This window comes from Vidua chalybeata, chromosome 2 (genome assembly GCF_026979565.1).
Source record: "Vidua chalybeata isolate OUT-0048 chromosome 2, bVidCha1 merged haplotype, whole genome shotgun sequence".
Classification (NCBI taxonomy): Eukaryota; Metazoa; Chordata; class Aves; order Passeriformes; family Viduidae; genus Vidua; species Vidua chalybeata.
In genome coordinates, this window is record NC_071531.1 from 18,212,827 (window position 1) to 18,219,295 (window position 6,469).

At 42.3% G+C, this 6,469-nt stretch overlaps 1 long non-coding RNA gene across 1 annotated transcript; it reads left to right on the forward strand.

Annotated features, from left to right (window-relative positions):
* Window positions 1–1,078: 1,078 nt before the first annotated feature.
* Window positions 1,079–2,356, forward strand: LOC128802371 (uncharacterized). The gene is made up of 3 exons (XR_008435389.1): window positions 1,079–1,110; window positions 1,630–1,754; window positions 2,194–2,356. It is a non-coding gene; the product is annotated as an uncharacterized LOC128802371 (long non-coding RNA).
* The last annotated feature ends 4,113 nt before the right edge of the window (window positions 2,357–6,469 follow it).

Consider the following 6,469-nt stretch of genomic DNA (forward strand, 5'->3'; position numbering starts at 1 on the left):
TGAGCAAAGCCAACAGCCTCAGCCAGATGCATCTGTCCCTCTTGAGTTGAGTGTTTCACTGCAATCCCTGAAGGACGTGTGAGCTCCTGACACCAGAGGTCTAATTTCTGTGATCTGCACTATTTCTGCTGATATTGGGCTGATGTCCCTCAGTTTCCAGCTGGCTGAACCAACTTTGGCCAATGCACAGCCAATTTCCTCTCAGATTTTGATGTTTTCCTCTCTCCAATCACACTCAAATCTCTGCAAGCAAACCTATGGTTATGTTCAAAAATAAATAAAATATGATGTCTTGTGGCTGCATTACCATTGAAGTGGGTGCTGCAGGGAATCAGGAGTCCTCAGTAATATGAAATTATAGAAACCAGAAGAAACAGATAATTTCTATTCAAGACAAATCTAGTTTGTGTGAAAATGAGGAAACCTGAACCATACCCTTCCAAACCCAAGTTTCAGATCCATATTTCTTAAAGGGATGGATGGGATTAGGTTTTGCCTAGGTTGCAGCACTTTGCAACACTGTGGTGAGAATGATGAGGAGGGATTGCCTTGCTACAGTGGTACAGACCAGTGAGGCATTTCTGCAGAGCTGTGCAGGAGCTCAAGTTCCAATGAAACATTTTTGTTTCATGATACAGCTTGTTCTGCCAAAAGCATTCTGGCATTTCAATCATGCTACCCTTCAACCTTCTGCAGCCTGCAATTCTTCACAGACAGCTTTGTTACAATTAAGGATTTTTTATTTTTTATTTATTTTTTTTCCAGAAAACAGCAAAATGCATTCTCTGAATCTCAGAGACTGGGAAATTACTGTTGCTTGAAGAAAATGTTGCTGGATTTTTTTAAACTTGGCAAAAACATCTTCATTCTTTGTTCACAGAAGTAGTTAAAATTATATACCCAAAAGGTTCTGAAGCATTTTTTCTTGCTGTAGATACTTTCTTGAAAATGATGACTCCCCTCAACGACACTGTCAGAGCATGGGGCTGGGGAGCAGCTCTGCAGTGCTGCAGTGCAGCCCTGAGGTCATAGTGGGCAATCAGCTGAACACCACTGAGGTGTGTTCTCACAGCAAAGGCAGCCAGCAGCTTCTGAACTGTGTGACCAGGGGTATGGCTCAAAGGTCAAGGGAAGGGATTGTCCCCCTCTGTGTAGCCCTCACACCACATCCAAATACTTTGGTCCAGTTTTGGGACCCGGCACAGGAAAGACATGGACAAGCTGGAGGGAGCTCAAGGGAGGGACCTCAAGGGAGGGTGGTAGGGCTGGAGCACTTGCCCCATGAGGAGACACTGGGGAAGCTGGTCTGGGTCAGCTGGGAAAAGAGATGGCTTTGGGGTACTTAGCAGTCCTCAGCACCACCAAAGGGTGGTGAAGAAATGGAAGAGATGATATAGGAGGGCAAGGAGCAATGGCCCCAAGTTGGAATGAGAGAGGTTCAGGCTGAGTGTAGGGAGAAACTTTCCTCATGAGGGGGCCACTCAGGTCACCCTGAGTGGCTGTGCTGCCTCCATCCCTGGAGGGTTTCTAGGCCTTACTGGTCCGATGCCAGCACTGGCCCTTTGGGCAGAAGGGTGGACTGGGTCTCTCCCAGCCTCATTTAACCTATCATCTTCTGATTTTAACCAGCTGAAAATGGGCTACTGCACTGAACACACTGAACAAGTGGCAGTGCTGCCAAGCTGACAGCAGCTGCACTGAACGAGATCACTCATTGCAGATGTGATGGACAGCATCCAACCAGCAACTGGCAGGTGATATTATTCTGCCCTTTTTGCTTTCTAAAGGTATTTGAGAAGCTCCTGAGGTCTGTGTGAGTCTTCCTGATAGAAACCTAATTATCAAAGTTCATCTGTAAAAACCATATATGGCCTTAAGCAACTGAGCTCAGGTCAATGCAATGTTACATTTTACTATATGTTATTTGATACACATTAGGTTTGTAAATTGAGAAATAATGTAGCAGCCCTTGCCAGGGCTGAGCAATCCAAGAAATATTAAGTTTAAAGTAAATTCAGATCTGAACACTGGAGCTGTATCCACAGTCTTGCACACCATCCAGCTTTCCTCAGTGTCTATCACTTACTATTTGTTATGACAGCTATGTTATTTGTAGGGTAACAGAATGTTATAAAATGAAGCAGAGCTGTTTAAACTATCAAAATTCCCTTATTGTGTGTACTTTCATCTTAGGTTTCACTATTTTTTGGATCATACAGCATGTACAGTTGTGTACTGTAGACATGATAAATCTGTATATTAATCATTGTGACCTGTGTTTGCCCTGGCTCATGCAACCTCAGTATTTCCATGGCAAAATAAAAAAATAATAATAAAAAAAGAAATAGGAGGCTCAGTGTAGAAAATCTAAGGCATTTACTGTGTTTATAAATCTCACTATGGGCCTGATCTTGTTAATCCTTTACTTGGTTAAATTTTCATTATTCATCTAAGGACTGCTGCTGAAGCGTAACATTATGTGTAAGGAAGGATTTGTAACATCAGGCCCCAGTGGCATGTTAACATTAGCAGCAATCATCCCTGTCTTCCATCGACTGGAGGAAATCATGGAAATGAAACAAAAAGTTCTTGTGGAAATGATTAAATCATCTGGGTCTGCTGGGGCGAACCAGAGCATCACACAGGGAAGCTGCAGGTGTGCTGAGAGCAGCCCTGGACCCCACTGAGAAGCAAAGGGCCAGGCAGGGCTGCAGCAGCCTGGGCTCAGCCCAGCTGAAAGGAGACCGGGTGCCACAACACAGGGCACCTGGGGGGAGATCTAGTGGCAAAAGGGGCAGCTACAGGGATCAGTGTGAAAGCAGCAGCATTTTCAAGAACTGTTCTTCACATTAGCCCATGATGTCAGGGTATGTACTGGCTTATTATTCTTACTCCACTATTATTGTTATTTTCTGTTTTATTATTCACTTTAGTTTGATACTAAACAAACAAACAAACAGTAATCTAACAGGATACCTTCAAGGCCTAGGCACTCTGCATGCCCTCCCAGGGCAGACCCTTCCTCTCACCAGTAGCATCATGCAGAAGGAGTCAGTGAAGGCTTTCATTGCCTCCCCATTAGGCCGTAATGGCTAATTAGGAATGGCCTGTGTGTATGACCAACTCTGAAGCCTGTGCCCAGCCTCAGGAGGGGATGGGGTGGCAGCAGCCTCAGGATATCCAGCCAAGCCTGCAGGAGGGGGAGAGGGCACTGGCAAGAGTGGTTGGTGCTGTGGGGTTGAAGAGGGAACATGGCACCGTCTGCAAATCTCAACCTTGCTGTTCCTGCAAAATCTGAGAACAACTCCTTGTCCTCAGTTGTTCTAATGGGAAATAAAATAAGTCTTAAGTCTGGCTTAACATATTTTCCTAGCCAAAACCATAAGAAAAACCCAGGTTTATTAGGAACAATTATCTGCACCTTAGCTGTTGTTTATCTGTAACAGGATGCAGTAAATCAGATTAATCTGAGAAAAGAGGAGGAGAGATCATGTTCTCTGCTGTTGTTTGTTTAGTTTAGATGAGTTGCTAGATACCTTCAAGTTTTAATTTTTAAATCTGTTGCCAAAGGAATGTGGACATATATACGAGAGCCTGCATGATTGACATGAACACTCTTGGCTATTTCATTTCAATTTTCCATCTCTTCACTTTTGAGCTCTTGTTATCTCATTAGGAGCACCTTATGCATCCTGCCAACACTTCTATATTTTTGAAAAAAATTACATTTATGACACGTAAGAATGGTCAAGAAGTCAAAGAAGACACAGAACTTTCCTGATTAATGTATTTGTATAATATATAATTTTGCAAACTGTGCTGGAGATTAAAGTTTCATAAGGCAGATGTCTTTTTTTACCTCCAGTGCCAAAAGGAGAAATTCTTGTGAATTTTCTTGACTACACTGAACAAAATTAATTACTTTTTTAAAGCTGCTCTCTAGGAGACCTAATTATCTTTTTATCTGTGCTGCTGACCTATTCCTAATCTGATGTTGATCCAAATGGTTCCAGAATCTGTACTTCTTTTTCCTCAAAAATCTGCTGCCTCTCTAAGAGAAATTTGAAGAAGCAATGGCTCAGAAACCCTTATTTCTAATTTTCTGAGCTGCCCTCAAACTTAAGAACAGACTGTAGCCAAGAACAGCAAACTGTGTGCTAATAAGGGTTGTGGTGCCATAGGAGTGAGTCAGGGTATGGGTGCATGGATCTCTGCCAAAATTAGGAATGGAATGACCCTGCCTGCTGCGGTGGGTAGAGGAGAGGTGGTATAACAGAGGTTTAGGGGAACTGCTTTATTACCTAATTTATTGTGGCATGGATTGCCAATCCTCTTGCAGTTTAACAGCCTTCTGGGTCTGGCATGGGCTTTTGCAGCTGCTCAAGAACCTTTCAGTGCACTTACAGCGCAGATTTACAATGAATCTTGGAGTTAGGCTGTGCTTGCATTTTCAGGGAGGCTGAAACTTGCCATGATTATAGAAGGAAGAAATAGAAAGGGGAAACCAAAAAGAACATTAGGAGAAACAAAGGAGTTCAGCAAAGGGGTGAGAGTTCTACATTAGATAAAGACTACCATGCACTTTAATTCTTGGGGGAGGGAAGGAGCAGCAGAGGTGATGTGAGGACTGTCAGTCATCAGCAAATAGAAAACATATGCAGTACTTACTACTTTATGCAGTATAGGAGTCACTGCAGGAGGGTTCTCGTGGTTTGAGACCTTTCTTAGATCTGTGCATGTTTGATAAATGCTACAAGATCAAATGGTGGAGTGCCTTGTTTGTCCAGACCTCAGTGTCCCCAGCAGGGGCTGCAGGAACCTACATACAAATAGATATCTGGAGTAGAAGATCAGGTTATGTTTCCTCTGAAAGGAATCTGCTGTAAAGTATCAGGGACATTCTGCAGACTGGACTGGTGCATGGTAAGTTGGGTCAGGGAGGGGATTTGCTTGGAATCACCTTCCTGCTCTGCACAATGGGAACACTGAGGGCACAGCCTTTGTGCTGTGGAGTGACAGCCCATGTGAGTTAGGAGGTCAAAATCTGAAGCACTGGATTAAGCTGTTGCTTAAAATGAAGTTCATTACTATCTGATTGCAAATACATTTTTTTTCTCTCAAAGAAACTTAAAATCAATTAAAAATAATTTCCTGATATTGGTATTTATATAAGCAGCTCTTAAATCAAAGCAGTTCAGAATGCATCAGATTTTGAGATGACTTACACATCTTTCATAACTCCATGCACGGTATGATCTTCAAATCTCCACAATGATATCTGACAATGATATTTTCTTTCATTTTGTCATGTGGTGCAGGGCTGTGTCAGCCATCTCATTCAGCACAGCAATAAAGAGCTATGCAAATCTTTATTCACTGGCTTTCAGATGTTAGTTACTGACTTCTCCTGACAGACAGTGAGGTGCCACAAGCACAGTGATGGCTCACACCTCGAGGAGCAAGTGGGGGTCTGGTGCCAGCAGACTCATCGTGAGTGACCTGGGTTTGTGAGCTCCATTTCTAACCCTGCAACTGAATGAGTGATACCAGAGAAAAAGAACAAGACTGGTGCTACAATCTTGCATTTAATTAGTGTAGAAGTATAGCTCATTTGTGATGCTTGGAAATATCAAATTCCATGCCTTTGCAGAAAAGATGCTTTCAATCTTGTAGGAAAAAAAAAATAGGACAGTTTTATCTTTTCCTTGCACCAGCACGCAAAGAAATTGTTTTGGAAAAGAAAATCTAATTAAAATCTGTTAACACAGTCTTCACAGCTGAATCACGTTCCTCATGCTTGCCCTGTTGTGTCAAACAATAAACATCTGACTCACTACAGAAGCTGCTGCTCCTGGGGCCAGGCACCTGAGTGCTGGGTGTTGTGCTATTCATTATCACAATCACCGAGACCCTTTTCACATCAGGTTCTGAGCTTTGATTTCCCTGCAGAACATTTTGGGTTTTTTTTCCTCTCCAGTTTCCTAAAATATTTTCTCTGTCTTCTTGCTGATGAGATTCTTGGAACTGTGGAGAATTTGTAGGTGCAGTTTATCATAACTTGAATCGCAGGTGTTTAGAAGCAAAGCTGGGGAAAGCACAGAGTTTGCCAGCAGTGCTCTTCAGATCAGAGGAAGCCTATGTTTGCCTGAAGAAGGAAAGTGGAAACAAAAAGGAAAGGAATTTATTTTGAAGAATAGCAGAATGGCCAGTACTCAGTACTAGTGCTACTGCAAAGACTACATAAAATATTGAGGCCAGATGTGTATCTGTATTTATATTTAATGGATAAAATGCTACCACCTTCTCATACAAAGGTGTTTCAAACTCACCTGCTTACACTGGAGGTGATTTATTTTGCTAGTATGGGATTAACAATTATTAACATACTGTTGACTGCTAGCTCTTTTGGGATGTTGATTTCTTTTGTCTGCATTTTTTTTTTCAATACCAATTTAAGATATTATAGTCA